Genomic DNA, 18,647 nt, shown 5'->3' with positions numbered 1-18,647 from the left:
AACTTTTAATATGTTGGTAACAATCTTACTTTTACTTTTACGGGTTTATTTCTCGCCCTCCATCAAACACTAAAGGTCTGTTCAGGCGGGCCTTGGTGTGTGAAAAAAATCATTCCTTTCCAGTTAATATTTTGCTCTGTATCGTTATCAGTTATTTCGCTAGCATTTGTATTCAGGCTTAATAGTTTTCAGGTCACTATTATAACACTTTCTAAAAAGATAAGTCTTCAGGTTTTTCTTGAAGGCTGCCACATTTGTGCTATTCTTGACATCGAGTGGAAGGTCGTTAAAGAGTCTCGGTGCAGCATAACTGAACGTCCTTCCTCCTATTGCATGATTCACACTAATTTCGAATAGTCTATGTGGGTCATCTGCATGTCTAACTCTTACAGCGGCGCTGGTAGCTTCAGGGTAGGGGACCAAGCAATCACGAAGATATTTAGGCTTATCACTTGTAAGTGCTTTGTGAGTCAACAAGCAAATTTTAAATTCAATTCTAGCCTTAACAGGTAACCAATGTAGATCGATCAGTGCAGGAGTTATTCTCTCCCGAAATTTAATGCCTTTTATCAGTCTAGCCGCCCGGTTTTGCACATTTTGAAGCTTTCAATCGTAAGAAGTTAGGACGGATTTCTTGTGTAATTCTGATATTTATGAGAAATTTTTAGGAGAGCATTCATTGGCACGATTTATTTTCTATTAAGCTCTAATCAATGATCTCTTATCATTCACTAAACTCTTACTGTAATTAAAGAGGGGGTGATTTCCTTGTCTGATTTTCGACCAGTCAGGCAAAAGTGGTATTCTAAATATTTGTATTTTGTTGTCCGTGAAGTTTTAAAGAAAATCAGTTTTTAATATGAAAATAGGAAGCCTTATCTTCGTTTCATATAAAGGAAATAAGTTAATTTTGTTTTACATTTATTAACTTTCAATCACTTAAATAAGAAATGAGTATTTTTATATGGACATTCCCGGCAGCAATATCCTGTTGGTGATTGCTTAAAACGTCAATACTGTCTGACCATTTGTAGACTAAAACTTTAATTGAAGGCGTGACAATTTATATGTAACTTGTTTCGATTTTTGTCAATGTTTGTGGTTGTGGCAAGATGAAAGAGTTTAATAAAAAAAAAAGAAAAAAAATTATTGATATAAAGGTATTTTCTGTGTAAAGAAATGTGTTGTTTTAAGTGATCTAGAATCACCAACAACAAAAATATTTGACCTGGCTCAAGGTGGCTATAATGGACAAGTGCCGCCTTTGAGTTTTAACCCTGAAAGATTTTTTTTTTTTTTGGGGGGGGGATGTTATAACAGTTTTAATATTAATCCAACTTGACGTACAAATTTGGCAGTGCACAGATACTCAGTATTGGTTCCACAATTGTAGAATTCCAATGTACGTGTCTATGTTGAATCGCCTATTTGTGTTTATAGCTTATGCAGGCGATCTCAGATGTGTTGCTCATCTTGCAATAATCATGGTTTTATCTAGAATATATTCACAAAATGCCTTTGTTTATAATAATCCTCTTGTTTGTGGTCTAGAGTGCGGTCTAGCCCGTACTGAGAATTGTAAATGACTTCTTGTTTAGTTTGGCCAATAAGTGAATTTTCAATACTTTTTGTTTTGGTTTTGAAACTTGGGTACGATTTAGCTTTTGTATATATTCCCGTTTTATGTTCATTGGGGTATTTATTATTATTTTTTCATATGTTGGTTGCAGATTCGTGATAGGTTAGCCAGAGTTTAGTAACAAATTCAGATTGGTTTTCACCTGGGTATTGGGTGCACATCTATAGACTACACCAGGTAAAATTGAGGCCACACCTTAATCGTTAATTGGAATTACTTACTTACTTTTACGGGTTTATTTCTCGCCCTCCATCAAACACTAAAGGTCTGTTCAGGCGGGCCTTGGTGTGTGAAAAAAATTATTTCTTTCCAGTTAATATTTTGCTCTGTATCGTTATCAGTTATATCGCTAGCATTTGTATTCAGGCTTAATAGTTTTCAGGTCACTATTATAACACTTTCTAAAAAGATAAGTCTTCAGGTTTTTCTTGAAAGCTGCCACATTATTGCTATTCTTGATATCGAGTGGAAGGTCATTAAAGAGTCTCGGTGCAGCATAGATAACAAAATCCATACTCCAGTTGAGTCATTATTCCACTAACATCGAATTGAAAGTAAGCAAGGCGAGTTTTTTTTTCTAAATTTCTTGTTAAATCTCGATTTTTGCTCTTTCATATCTAGAACGCAAAATGTCTTGAAATACATCATCCTCATCAACATCTCCTACACCTGTTGACGCAAAAGGCCTCGGTTAGATTTCGCCTGTCGTCTCTATCTCTCTTGAGCTTTTAATTCAATACTTCTCTTTTCATCACTTCTGACTTCACTCTTCATATTCCTCAACCATGTAAGCCTGGGTCTTCCAACTCATCTAGTGTCTTGTGGAGCCCAGCTGAACGTTTGGTGAACTAATCTCTCTTGGGAAGATTATGATGAGGGTTAGATGGAGAGGGTTTGGGCATGTTCTTCAAATACATCCGAGAAATATAATTTGCTTTATACCTTCTTTTAAGGAGAGTTCATTTGTAGTAGCACTGTTTATTGATTCAAATCATAAGTGACATAAGATCAGAGTTGATATATGTGAGGTATTATAATGCATAGAGAAACCACTGCAGTGGGTGGAACTTTTACTTTAGTTATACCTATTGCTTTTGAAAGCTCAGGGAAATCGTGAATTGGGAAGAGATATAGTATTAATGAATTGTATTATTCGCTGGAATATACAAAGTATTTTGGCTTACGGTTGTACATTAACCTTTTTCTTTAATGATCTCCTCGATTTCATAAGGATTCTAAGAAATGAGTAGCTGGGATATTAACCTGTTTTCTTTAATGATCTCCTCAATTTCATAAGGATTCTAAGAAATGAGTAGCTGGGATATTAACCTGTTTTCTTTAATGATCTCCTCAATTTCATAAGGATTCTAAGAAATGAGTAGCTGGGATATTAACCTGTTTTCTTTAATGATCTCCTCAATTTCATAAGGATTCTAAGAAATGAGTAGCTGGGATATTAACCTGTTTTCTTTAATGATCTCCTCAATTTCATAAGGATTCTAAGAAATGAGTAGCTGGGATATTAACCTGTTTTCTTTAATGATCTCCTCAATTTCATAAGGATTCTAAGAAATGAGTAGCTGGGATATTAACCTGTTTTCCTTAATGATCTCCTCAATTTCATAAGGATTCTAAGAAATGAGTAGCTGGGATATTAACCTGTTTTCTTTAATGATCTCCTCAATTTCATAAGGATTCTAAGAAATGAGTAGCTGGGATATTAACCTGTTTTCTTTAATGATCTCCTCAATTTCATAAGGATTCTAAGAAATGAGTAGCTGGGATATTAACCTGTTTTCTTTAATGATCTCCTCAATTTCATAAGGATTCTAAGAAATGAGTAGCTGGGATATTAACCTTTTTCTTTAATGATCTCCTCAATTTCATAAGGATTCTAAGAAATGAGTAGCTGGGATATTAACCTGTTTTCTTTAATGATCTCCTCAATTTCATAAGGATTCTAAGAAATGAGTAGCTGGGATATTAACCTTTTTCTTTAATGATCTCCTCAATTTCATAAGGATTCTAAGAAATGAGTAGCTGGGATATTAACCTGTTTTCTTTAATGATCTCCTCAATTTCATAAGGATTCTAAGAAATGAGTAGCTGGGATATTAACCTGTTTTCTTTAATGATCTCCTCAATTTCATAAGGATTCTAAGAAATGAGTAGCTGGGATATTAACCTGTTTTCTTTAATGATCTCCTCAATTTCATAAGGATTCTAAGAAATGAGTAGCTGGGATATTAACCTGTTTTCTTTAATGATCTCCTCAATTTCATAAGGATTCTAAGAAATGAGTAGCTGGGATATTAACCTGTTTTCCTTAATGATCTCCTCAATTTCATAAGGATTCTAAGAAATGAGTAGCTGGGATATTAACCTGTTTTCCTTAATGATCTCCTCAATTTCATAAGGATTCTAAGAAATGAGTAGCTGGGATATTAACCTGTTTTCTTTAATGATCGCTTCAATTTTATAAATACTGTAAGAAACAAAGGCTAGGATACGCCGATGTAAATTCCAGTCATTATTTCAAAAAGGAGAGAAGAAGAAGAGGAATTGTTTGTCTCATGATCAGCCAATGTTGCCAGATGGGTTAGTGTAAAAATCCCTTAAACTCGTGATAAAAAATCCCCCAAACCACCCAAAAAGCCCCATTTCCAGAAATATATTTTCTTCTAATGTAGAAATTACTCACTATACTTCATGTAATTGTAAGTAAACTAATTGCAACAATATAAAGGTTTACTCATCTCTGTTTCTTCTTCGTAGAAATATGTACAGAATATCGTCACCAGTCATCCAAAATCCCCAAAGCTAGGGAAAAATTAACAAATATAGGAAGAAATTCCCAAATCTAGGGATAAATCCCCGTATCTGGCAACCCTGTGATCAGCTGACTTGGTAAACAAATGGGCGGGGGCGAAGGAGGTCTCAAAACTGTGAAATGGCGTATGATAAGTTTTCTGTGCAGGGACGTCTTTTGCATGGCTTTTATTAGTGGGTCCAGAATTAATGCCAAGCGATATTAACACTTCAATAGGTAATGTAGCATAGAATTATATAGTTATGTTTTCGGGAGGACGTAGAAATTCGTAAAGGATGCATTAGAAGTGTTGAACCGTCATCAAAGGAGTCAATCTTTTTCGAAAGAGAATCCAATGACTCGACTTTTTCTGTCAATGATGCTGGGAACAGGTTCAGTTATTTGGTTGATTTTGCCGAACTTGCAATATAGCAACTGTGAATAATAAATTAAGAATGCCCGCTGTGTCCTGGGAATTTGCAAAGAAAAATTTAAATTCGTGTCTGTGACGATGGTATCGAAATGTAATTTAGACATTTTGCTGTTTAGCCATATATTATACGAACTAGAGGGGCACTCAGTAGAGTGCAGACCTCCGCTAAAGCAGCTTATTTTTCGATGTTTTGCTCAACCTTGACCATGATTTTTGTATTGATTGGCGTGGATTTCATACACTCAAAAATGAACCAAGCTTGAAGTCTCTGTGACAACGATGTCCAAACTTATGGCTGATTACGGAAATTGAATCTATTTCTTAACTGTGACCTTGACCTTTGACCTTGACCTTCCAGAATTTAATCCTTTCCAGCTTATTATATAAAAGATAATCCCTGCGATTTTCATTACTCTAAGATTAAAATTAGGGCCAAGAAGCTGTTCACAAACAAACACACACACACACAAACCGGGTATAAAACATAACCTCCTTTGAACTTCGTTGGTGGAGGGTAATAAACAATACCTTTACCCATCTGACACAATAGTATTTTTCTTTGTAATGGTCTAAAACTGTCTTGTTTTATCTTTATGCTTTATGCAAGGTCTATTCACGCATTAGTTATATAATTAAAGGTTTAGGTTGTTTTCAATTGTAGCCGAGTCGAAATTTCCATTATTCTTTTGAGGGAAAAAAATACTGTGAACACTGAAAAAATACGAGCTACGAAACAGGTGTTTGAAAGTTGTTGTTATTGTTGCTGTTTATTAAGAAAAAAAAATTATTTCAATTAAGTTATTAGAGAAAGGAGACAGTGAATAGTCACATGTTAATTCCAAATTAGATGTCAATTCTGTTCCTCCTTCACCAATCTATATAATTCAGACATTCAGTGACCACTATCATCTTAGTGATCCCCTACCCCTTAGTGACCTCCTACCTCTTAGTGAAACCCACCATTTAGTGAACCTTTACCCCTTAGTGAACTACTTCCCCTTAGTGATCCCTATCTCGTTGCGCTGTAAAGAATCACCCCTTTAATTATGTTCTTTATATCCTCCTTAAGATTTATTATAATTCGTCGTGATTAACTTCATGGGATACCACTGAGTTTGAGAGAAAAGTATTGCACTAATATAATAGTTTTTACAAAAGCAATGAATAACCTCTTCATTGTTTCATTTTATGGATGAATATTATACTTTTAGTCTCTTATATATAAAAGCTTTATAATTTGCTATGAATCTTGTCAAGTGTTGATTCATTATCTACCTGAATAAACACGCGAATTTTATTCATTCATACATTTTAGTTTTAGATTAAATACTTCCCCAAAAATTTTGATTTAAATTCCTTAAAAGCAGTTATTCGATTGTTTCCTTGTCCTGTACCACACAAAAACACCCCTGTTCATTGGAAGACCTACAAAGTTTGTTTGTCATATACATTCTTAAGTATTTAGAGTATTGTATTGCGTAATCTGTTGATTGCCATGAGAAGGGTACCACAAGATTCCACGATTAAAAGAGAAAAAAAAGCCTTCAACCTCCTTTGAAAAGCCTTAATATTATCAATCCTTTGGATGTCTTGTGGGGCCTTGCGATACAATCATTAAAAGATCAAGAACTCGTAAATATTATTGTCTACACGATTTTTTACCTGTTTGATGTGCACTTAGATACGCATATTGGAAAGCTCAAAAACTCGTAAATATTCTTGTCTATATATGATTTGTTACCTCCACGATGTGGAATAGTTCTCTGAAATATGTTGGATGTCTAGTGCTGATAATTTGCTGAGACTATGGAATACCTTAAAATTAATTCTAGGGTGAATAGGCAGTACCAGGGGTAAATACTTTCTCGGGGTTAGACACATTTTATCAATCTTGCTCCTCTGTTTATGATGTGAATTCTGAAGTAATACATTAGTTATGTTTTAATAAATCGTTACTCTAGTCGATTACTCACAAGTTTCCTCACACCCATCCAGATATTTCTTTGCAAAAACAAAATTTCTAAAATGACATCCACTGAGACACAAATTATAGTCTAGCGATACATCTAAGTAACGAACTTGATAAATATCGAGGCCCAGATGTTATTAGGTAGAATATATATTTATATTTCACTAAGGTTTTAAAGGTTTAAAGGCCCTTCATGAATGGCAGAGGCAAGGGACAGTGACAATACCCTTACCGAACAATGCCCCAGAAATTGGGACCAGGGAGGGCCAGGCAATGGCTGCTGATGACTCACGGGTAGACCTATAGGCTCCCCCAAACCCGCCCCTCCATCCTTAGCTCATTAATATTGTGTGTTTGCAGACACTGCAAGAATCTATTGAGTTTGAGTATACTCGATCTCCCATCCAGCAGAACACCAGCCAGGGACGTTTCTTAGACACCACAGCCTGTCTTTTTATTTTTCTTTCTTATCACCACAAACTCCAGTTTCATTTTTATTTATTGTGTAGTAGTTTGTAATCCATTCTCTAACACTAGTAGGGGCAATTAAAATCTCGACTGTATCATCAGTGTCATCAATTAAGAAGTAAAATTGTGTATTTATAAAAAGCTTGCTCTTCACTCCATGTCTTTGTGATAGTTTTGATAGACTAATAGTATGGATAAACAATAGGATTAGTACTAGGCCTAGTACACTCCCCTGTGATACCTCCCTGCTTAGAAGGTTTATTCATGCTATTGTGAATATTTTCAACAACTGTTAATTTTTGTATACACTACTGTATTGTACCCTATCCAATATTGCTATTCATCGTAATAGGGAGGACAAGGACCAAAGCATTATCGTCTCGGGAGAATTGGGTGCTGGAAAGACAGTCTCGGCAAAGTACGCAATGAGATACTTCGCCAGTGTGGGGGGTTCGGCCGATTCGGAAACGCACGTAGAGACAAAGATTCTGGCATCCAATCCAATCATGGAGGTAAGTAGCTGTGATGATTTACTAAAGGAAAGGTATTCCTTTCATGATTTTTGATGGTTCCTGGTTCCTGGTTCCTTATTGCTCACTCCGCAAAGTAAGTTTGCGGGCACTCTATCTCTTTATAGATAGGTGCAAAGCTTCTAAGCTTATTCTTATTATTGTTATTAAGTTTATATCATCTGTGCCTTAAATAAATTAATATCATAATGAGGTTCTCAATCTTTACTTTTATTCCCTTCTACTTTGAAATTGGATAGGATAACACCTTGCTATCATCAGTTTTGGCAACCTGTTGTGGTAATCGGTTTGGGCTTCTTAAACTCTTCTTTTATATTCATTGCCCTATCTATAAATGCAGCCAGATCTCTGCTAGGATTTTTCCGCATACCTAAACTTATTTCTACATTCTTTAGCTGTTCTAACTTTGGGCATAAAAATAAATGTTCGGTGGTGTCTTCTTCCTCTTTGCATAAGTCACACAAATTGTCATCATATTTTCCCCTGAAATTTGCTTTTAAGTTGAGCATATTTAATCTTGCTTTCATCACAAGGGATGCCTTATCCAGATACATTTCTCTGATATAAGGCAGAGGGCCGATAATGAGGGACAACTGTACCTATTCTGTGGATGTGATGTGCAACTTATGAATTTATCAATAAAATTCCAATACCGTAGGAACAATGTACTGTTCAATACTGTACACTACATGCTAATTGAACCCCCATTTACCATAAAGGAATATGATCATAAAATTCTATTCAAAAGAAACAAAGCAACTTGACTAAGTATGAACTAAACTTTATGTACGCACTTGGTTTAAGTAAGTACGTAAAGTCTAGTTGATGCTTAATGTGGTTGCTTTGTTTCTAATTAATCAAATTTTATGCTCCTATTCCCATATGGTAAAGGTCATGATTCATATTAATAGTTCTCTAGTATTCTCGCAATTTAAACAAAATAGGCAATACTGATTTAGATATGAAAATTATCCTGTTATGTTTTTTATGGAATATTTTGGTACTGTCAGTAAAGGATTTAGATATTCATACCTAATGTTATTAGTGTTCTTAAAATATTTTAATTATGCATTACATCTCTTTTAGTTTGTTTATTTCCATATTTCCTTTCATTACCGGGCTCTTTTATCCTGTTGGAGCCCTTGGGCTTATTACATCCTGGTTTTCCAAGTAGGGTTATAGCTTAGCTAATAATAATAATAATAATAATAATAATAATAATAATAATAGTTGGTATTTGTTACCAGATGTTGACTGGCTTAATGTACCAGGTATCATTTGTGTGGACACTTTTTATTTACAATTGGTTTGTATATTTCAGGCTATTGGCAATGCTAAAACCACGAGAAATAACAGTTCGAGATTTGGAAATTTTTTATTGAGCTGGACTCTACTCGAAATTATTCTATTATGGGCGCCAACATGCGAACTTACCTTTTGGAAAAGTCAAAAGTGGTCTTCCAGGTAAAAAGACTTATTTAATGTTGGATAGAAAGCCTTGTAGTTTATATATATATATATATATATATATATATATATATATAGATAGATAATAACTATTCTAATTTCTTTATTCAGTGAAAAAGTTTGTACTGTATGAAGTTTTTTCTATATTATTTTTGATATATTGGTTTAATCAGAGCAGGAGATGGATGGGAGTGGATTGGGCGCTATTATAGTATGCTATCTACCGTCGAATTTCTACTATAGTATGGTATCTACCACAAAGTATGTTATCTACCGTCAATGTTAATCCTCCTGTTTGATGAGGATTATCAAACAGATTACTTACCACCAGTATGTTATCTTCATTGGACTCTAATGATAGTTTAATAATATTTATTGGAAGAACAACATGGATCCATAATTATAAGCAGTTTGTAGGTTATGTTAGGTTGGGTTAGGACATGGGTGCATAATTATAAGCAGTTTGTAGGTTAGGTTAGGTTGGGTTGAGTTAGGTTAGGTTATCAAGTCGGTAGTGATCCTCCTCATTAGAGGCGGATTAGCAAGTAGATCGAATTCTTAGGGACCTATGGTAGGTATCATACTATAGTCACAGCGGGGTGGTAGATATGCAAAATCGGCGGTAGATAGCATACTATAATAGCACCGTGGATTGTTATCCATTTATACTGGTAGATATTTCTACGTCTCTGATTAGTAAAGAAAATTATAGTACAGATGAGAGCATCAGATAAATTCCAAGTTATAAAGATTATTTGTGGGAGAGAAACATTTATTGATATATATATATATATATATATATATATATATATATATATATATATATATATATATATATAGATAGATAGATAGATAATATAGTAAGTTTTTTTTGATGAGGCAGATTTGCACTGACTCGGAGAGGTACCCTTTCATCTTGGAAAAGTTTCCTTATAACTGATTGGTCGGAAGTATTCGGACCAAAAAACCTTCCGACCGATCAGCTATTAGGAAACTTTTCCGAGATAAAAGGGCACCTCTCCGAGTCGGTGCAAATCTGCCTCACTAAAAAGAATTGACTATAGTTAAGATCAGAATGGCGAGATGCCACACCATATCAGACGTAGCTTTTAAATGATCAACTGCTTATTGTAAGTAACGTGTCAGTGATTCTCATCTTACTGATTGCCTTCTGACATGATGACTTCCTGTTTGATTAGAATAATGTTTTTTCTTTATCACAGGCCCCAGATGAGAGAAATTATCCTATATTTTACCAGTTGTGTGCTGTTGCTTCAGAGGAAAAATTAAAACACCTCAGATTAGGTAAGATTCCACTTTTAATGTTTTTTAATCATCTAGAAATGTCACTGAATAATGTCAATAGTATGCAAATATTCAGGTTTAATACCTCAGATATACTTAATTCCTGCTTCCATGTATGTTTGATATCTGTTGTATATGATCCATTGAATTTAAGATATTCAGACTGCTGTCAATTTTTTTGTATTCATTATTATTCACATAACTAAATTGTGATTTATAACTGCTTTGAATATGGCAAATAGTTATATTAGTGAGTTGATATGCTGTGAACAATTATAGTAGCCTACATGTTCATTTATGGATATAGTTGTAATGAACATAGTAGCTGCTTCGTACTTTTATAGATGACGTTTCGTTATATCCCATTGAAAAGGATTGTTTGCCTTTGGAACTCGTAGCGATACTTTTTGCAGATCTACTCTGGAGACATTAGAGGTATTTCAAAGTGTCAAGTAATAAGTAGTTGAAAAGTGTAGGAAAGATTAATTCTTTTTGCATTTTAGAAAATCTTATATAAATTTATATCTATGTATATACTTAATCATTCATGGAGATGTTTATACAGCATATGTTGGCTAGTACTAAGGAGATTACAATAGCTCTTACATTTTACTGATTGACGCTACTACATTTTTAAGTCAGATATTGATAAAGGATCATCTGAAACTGATCGATCTCCCAGTTATATGGTGTAAAAGCAGACACCATTGATTACAAAGACTTTATTTTAGGGAATGTTGTGTTTTCAGGCTTGTCTTCCCAAGATTCAGTAAGTGAGGAATGATTTAATCATATCTAAAGGACAAGTGTTTCTTGCACAGGGTCTTATTGTTCAATATAGGGGACTTTGATTTCAGAAAGCTCAAAAAATTGAATAAATAAAGCTAGAGATGGGTATAGCAAGTATCGGAGAATCACAATACTGTAGTTGCAAACTCGGTTGGAAAGGCAGACAATAAAAACAGCAAGAGGCTTCTAAAATTAAAATGCGAACTAAAGTTTTCCGTGTTGGATCGTCCTGTCCTGCCATTTGTTACATTTATGTAAATGATATTTGTCAAGACAGTCTTCTTGAAGATTTTTTAGCTTGGGACCAGAATTGTGATTACTTTATTACCATATCACCTTAATAAGATGTTTAGTGTATAAAACCTTTCAGTTCAAAGATTATATAGGTCTTCAACTTATGTGGTTATACAAATTACAACATCTATTATTGAAAGCGCTTAATACGTGGGAAAGTAGAATTTTCTTTGTAGATATTATAGCGTAAATATTGAACAGTAGTTGAATTTATCTTTTAATCATTTTGCCTTAATTGTGGGCTTGTTGGTTTTTGGCTTTTTCCTTGGGAAAACATGATAATTGTGGTAATTCTATTTTGAAAGAAAAGCCAGCGTGCAGTAGCTGTCCAGTAGAAGTTTGTTTGTATCAAGTTAACAACAATATGACAGACAAAATTCTGAGACCATGTGGTAACAAGGACAACTGTATGTAGAATATAAAGTGTTCCCAAGTTGAAATGAAGTTTTTGTATTTTAAAATGAAATTGTCAAGAGAAAATAGTTTATTATTAGTGACTCACTGAAACTTTTATCATTAAGCAAGAAATTTGAAGAGTGAGAGTAAAGTTCATATAGATTGTCGACGGGCTGCTTGTGGTTCATACAAAAAATATTGCTGGAAGAAATTCATCAGTTCTTCCAAAGTTATCAGATAACAGTAGTAGGAGGATATGTAAAAGAGGTGGTGAAGAAAGTAAGGTGGCCTTACAGAGAATGGATACTTGAGTAGGAGGTTGTACATTAGGATATAATAAACTTTTGAAATCAGTTATCCACTTAAAAGATTTTGCAAATGATGACCTTCATGCAGATTGGAGAAGAAAGGTATTTTATTGCAAATTGTGACAAAAGACATTTGAAAAGTGATTAACAAGCTTAGTAAGAACAATTACCAAGTTTTTAAATTCTATGAATGCTCCTATTTTCCTTTGTTTTTTAAATCTCCTTTTTTGGGAATTATGGTCTCTCACTTTCTTTGATTATTTCAGGGATAGGTTCCAATTAATTTTTTATTTTACCCTTTTTCCATTATGTTTTATTGAGGTTAAAGGACATTGTAAAACATAGAGAAAAAAGTAATTATATAGGTATTAGGAAGGGGCACAGTCACATTTGTTATGTATTGGCTATAGCCGACTGAAACTTGTAAAGATACAGTATTCATAAGATGATTGTTTACTGTATTCGTGAATAATTAAAGTTAAAGGGTATTACTTTATCTTAGTGGTATTACCAATTATTGTTTGTAAAAAAAAAACTGATAGTAGTTACTGTGATAAATGATCGGATGCAATAGCCAATTCATCCTCAGCCGATTAAGGGAGGGATACAAGGCAGAAAATACAGTTTTCATTAGAGTTAAACTACAATGATGATAATGATGTCTTGCCTATCATTTCTTTAGGGTTTAACTATAATGATTATAATGAGGATGACGACGATCATCGTCATATAGTGTTTTCTTGCTTACCATTACTATATCTACACAATGAAGTCATAGGAAGAATTTTTTAAGTTGCCAATAGGTGATTGAGAATTTGACAAGCTGAACCCGTTTGAATTTAGGAAAATAATTATTTTTTCTGTAATGTGGAAGATGCTAGAGGAGAAGATACTCATTTAATAAGATGCAAAATTTTTGCATGCAGTTGATAAAAGTTGTCATGTTTAAAATATACAGTAGTCCTCCTATTATTATCTACATATATTCTTTATCTTAGTTAAAGGGTATCTCTTTTATCATCATATTGAAATAAAGCAAGCTTTATGCAGATACGTTTGCTTGAACATAGAAGTAAATATTTCTCCTTTGTTAACTACAGAGTCAGGTGTAAGCCTAAGGATAAGGTTCACGTGTTGTTTTGAGAGATATTCGATCTTTGTACTGTCTTGGGATTTATTATTAAGAAGCTAAAGAAGACATTTAATTAGTACCGTACTTATTTTTATTCTTTATCTCTATACAGTACATTATATATTAATTTTACATTTGAATAAAATTGGTTATGAACAGTAATTTTTTGAGGTCCTACAGTATCCCTCATGCCCTATTGGCTTGCAATGACCTTTAATTATTTGAACCAAGGATGCTGTAAATACAGTATATTATTTATACTGTTAGGTATGATTCAGACTTTATTTTGTACTTAACATACAGGTTACCTTTACTCGTGTTTTCATTAATGCTTCATTATACGAAGTACAAAAAAGTGTGTTGATATCGAGCGGTCCTCTTCTATGGGAGTTCCTGAAAGATTCCAAGGATTTCACGCAGTTTCGCAAGTGACACCCAGGAAGAAATGAAAGGGTGAGGTTCAGTGAGCGATGAGTGTGTGGCGATGTTGCTATTGCACAAAAGAAAAAAAAAATAATGAAATGAGCTTTGCTTATTTAGCATGACACATTTTGGCTGTCTTGAGAGAGGATTTTACAGTTGGCTTCAATTGAAAGTTTCCTCTCTGCTCTGATAAAGCTTCTCATAAAGAAGTTTTATCAACATGTGCTTGTTTTGTATATTTTAATTAGTAAAAGGAAATATTGCAGAAGCTAAATTAGGCCATTAGGTTGCTAATGTTGTATGTTTAAACTTGCAATGATATTTAGTTATAGTTTGAATAATCATCCAAGAACAATTTGAATAGATTTTATCAATGCTTTCCATGAATTTAGAGTCGGGAAAAAGCTAAATTTTAAAAAACCCTTTAGATTAAGATGAATGATTCAAATCAAGTAAATAAGCTGTGGCCATATATTAGATGCATCTACAATACCATATGTGCTTGAGTAATGTTTTAAGACCCTGTAATGTGTGACCCCACATTTTAAGTCTGCACATGGATAGGTCTGTCAAAATACATGTAATTAGTTGTAGAATATACAGTAAGTCTTATTGTGGGAAATTTGTATTGTACAGTAATTATTTTTTTATTTATCAAGTGAGACAAGTAAAGCTTTGAAGAAGTTTGTTAGAAAGGATTAGTGTTTGTTATTAGCTAAGGATTCTTCTGTTTCTTTGCATCATCATCATCTCCTCCTACGCCTATTGCCACAAGGAGCCTCGGTTAGATTTCGCCAGTCGTCTATATCTTGAGCTTTTGATTCAATACCTCTCCACCCATCATCTCTTGACTTCATGCTTCAGAGTCCTCAGCCATGTAGGTCTGGGTCGTCCAATTCTTCTAGTCTCTTGTGGAGTCCAGCTGAATGTTTGGTGAACTAATCTCTTTTGGGGAGTGCGAAGAGCATGCCCAAACCATCTCCATCTACCCCTCCCCATGATCTCATCCACATATGGCGCTCGAGTAATCTCTCTTTACACTTGAGTCTATTTTAGCTTCAATGAAAAACACAGTCAAACACCCGTGAATTCAAAGACTTGAAATTTTAGGATGATTTTTATTTTATTATTCCTTGTTTGCCTCTCCAAGTTTGACTTCGCTTCAATACAGTACTTCATTCATTTACACTTATCGTTGACATGAAGAATTTACCAGATCAATGTTCATTAGAATTTATTGTACTGTACTTTCAAAGCTCACTTTGAATTAAGACTTCATTGTAAAGTTATTTTGAATTAAACTTCTTTTCAAAAGGTAGAATACATAGGAGATATTTTATAACATTAGAAAGAATACAGTATTTTCATTATATTTTCCTTTGGTTCTTGACGGGTAGTTCTGATAGTTTGTAAGCGAGATGTTTCCTATAATAATTTTTGAGAAGATTTCATTGAGTAAAATGAATAGAGTACACATGTAAAAAAAAACACCCGTGTTTCATGTTTTAGGCGCCTGAATTGTAATCAGTCGTAGATACAATTTTTTCTTTTCATAGCTCAGGAAAATCATTTGAAATCCTTCTTCATTATTGTCTTTGTGATTTAAATTTAGTTTTGATTATATACATACTCTAATGACTAGTTAGGTAAGAAAGTTCAAGACAATCTTGTCTACACAACCTGAGTTTCAAACACAGGGATCAGAGCAAAAAATTTCATTTGCTTAACCATTTAGATATAAAACAATCCTTTTAATTCTCTTCAGGAAATCAAATCTCATTAAAATTTGATCACTCAAGTACATATGGTATTTGTGGAGCTTTATAATACAAGTTAAACTTCATTTTCCTTTTACTAATATCTACACTGTCTCTGGAAATAGAATTCCAACAATTTGGCTTATATATTTCTGCAATAGTGTTATTACACAGACACAATTTGAAAGTTTTTATGTCCCTTTACTGTATTCGTGTAACAAAGCAGGTCTGTCTGTAGTATCTTTTCTATTTTCTAAAGCATTCCATGTTTTCTATTTCTTTTTCTTGTTAAAAACGCACTTGTTTATACTTCCTTATCAGCTTTTACTACTCAGGTTTCTTGGCATCATGGTAATGATGCCATCTGCAAGTAGAGCTTGTAATGGAAATGAATTTGTGTGTGTGTGTGTTGTACTGCAGTATATATATATATATATATATATATATATATATATATATATATATATATATATATATATATATATATATAATGTTCAAGCCAGGCCATATGCCTAAAACTTTTAACATTTCTAGTTATTCCAGGTATACATAAAAACAATTTAATGTGCTGTGTTTTTCCCATTTATAGAACAGAGGGGGCGAACGCATTATACGTAGCAGAATTGTTTGATATGCATCTGTATTGTTTTGGGAGTGGACTAGTGTTTTTGAATGAGCCTGGGTTTCAAGGTTAAACATTATCAATTGACTAAAATGAGAAGCCAATCTGTATATTTACAAGTTAAATGCAAATAGAAATTTAATGTAGGAAGGAGAAGTATTTCTGTACCCGGAAAAATAAACTTGAACAACGAAAGACTTTGGATTTGCATTATGTTTGTTAATAATTGCAATCTGTAGATTTGCAAGAAATGCTTTCGTAATGTATAGCAACATTTATACTATATAAGCTTTTGAAAAATACAAATTTGTATCAAGTGAAATAATTCTGTTGAATGCTATCGGTTAAAAGAAAACATAGATGTAGAAGATGCAAGTACAATAAATGGTAGTACATAGATAAGTTATTAAATACTTTTTTATGGTGAAGGTTAGTGTTTATTCCTGAATTTCCAAGATTTATATCTATAAAAAATTAGATTTTCATGATGACAATCCCTTAATTTGCACATTTATATCTTGATTTGGCCAAATTAGTTTGCGTATAAATTTTGTAAATGTTATGCACTCAGTATTTTCTTTTACTTTACCTCTATTTCACTGAAACTTGGGAACAGATATAGTACAATATTAACCGAGGCTAATAGCGACACTTATTTTTCAGGTCACCAAGATTACCTCAACCAAGGTTTCAGCCCCCATATTGATGGTGTTGATGATGGTGCTAACTTCCATGAAACGTGCCAAGCATTTAACCTGCTCGGCATTAACAATAATTCGCAGGACCAAATTTATAGGGTTTTAGCTGGAATTCTACATCTGGGCAATGTTGTCATTGATGAATCGGGTACTGATTCTTCAACTATTAATGTGAGTATCAGTTTTTACAGTATATGTCTGTGTATATGTATAAACAAATATATTCTTTAGTATTTAGATATACAGTACTGTATTTGTTATTCATTGAGAGCTAAGAAAAGCCTGTTCTCATATTTAAAAAGCCAATGTTATGGAAAGTGCCCTAAGTATTTCTTGGAAGTGTAGTTGGATATGCTTTCCCTTTTCAAGTTGATGTATCTGTGGCTGTTACTCTAATATTCTTTACAATGCTTATGAATGAGAAATTAGTTGTTTTGACGATATGTTAACCATTATTTGATAAAAAGCTGATAATACTTTAAGAATTCATTAAAGAGTGCAAGACAGATAAATGTATAGGAATAAATAAGAAATTATGACACCATAAGTTCAGTGAATACAAGAAAGAATACATTTGCCTAGTAACTGGGGTACCACTGTACTGTATTTCAGTTGTCACATATTACTCAAAGGATAACTTAAAAACGTTGCATATAAAAGTTGAACTTCAAAGATCTGGACTTGGTGCCTTTATGCATTAAAAATCCAGATATTTGCCTGTTCTTTTTCTTTAATAAGGAAGTTCACGACTCTCTAGCCTACCAGTCAAACAAAGCAACATATAACTGCAAATAATGAATTTGATTTTTGCAGAAGAATGATGAATCAATGCAAATAGCCTCCCATTTATTGGGTGTTGATGTGGATGACTTAAGAAAATGGCTGTGTCACCGCAAGATTGTCAGCGGAAGAGAAGTTTTCCCGAAGCCTTTAACAACAGCAGAGGTTTGTGTCTTTAGGGATATGTATTGATTATCTAACTTCATAATGTTTGGTACATATATAGATAAATAGATAGATCTTTTGATAATTTTTTAGAACATTTTAAAATCTGCTTAGTTACGAATCAGGTTTCTTGGTTAGATATGTCACAATAGGAAAACTGTAATGTCCATAATTTTCTCTTATTTATTCAGTATTTATTACAATGATTGATGCTCTCTCTTCCAGGCAACGTTTTCTAGAGATGCTTTAGCAAAGCATATCTACGCCAAGGTGTTCGACTGGATTGTATCGCAAATCAACAAATGTTTTGCTGCCAAGACTCAGCCTTTTAGGTAAGATGGTTAAAGCACCTTTCTTCTGTATTTTGAATAACAGACAAATCCAGGTTTGTTGGTTTTCATCTCCCCGAGAGCAGGATGAAAGATATTTATTTCTATTTACAGTACAGAGCCTCCTCATTAGCTGATTCCTCAACTGCTGATTTTATTATCCACTCTTGAACATTGATACATACATACATACATTGATACCATTATAAAAGGATATAATACAATGTAGAGTCATTTTTCAAGTAAAGGAAATGTTGGTCCAGAGGCTAAAAGGTTTTTCCCATTCCTCATAATTTTCTAATTCCTCTTCATTTCTGTTATTCACAACATTTTA

General features: G+C 33.4%; 1 pseudogene; it reads left to right on the top strand.

The window, feature by feature from the left end:
* The window catches only part of LOC137630037 (unconventional myosin-Va-like), a 173,540-nt pseudogene that overhangs the window by 60,523 nt on the left and 94,370 nt on the right, over positions 1-18,647 (top strand).

This window comes from Palaemon carinicauda, chromosome 38 (assembly GCF_036898095.1).
Source record: "Palaemon carinicauda isolate YSFRI2023 chromosome 38, ASM3689809v2, whole genome shotgun sequence".
In the NCBI taxonomy this organism is placed as follows: Eukaryota; Metazoa; Arthropoda; class Malacostraca; order Decapoda; family Palaemonidae; genus Palaemon; species Palaemon carinicauda.
The sequence above is the reverse complement of the archived record's forward strand: the minus strand, read 5'-3'. Positions and strand labels throughout refer to the sequence as shown.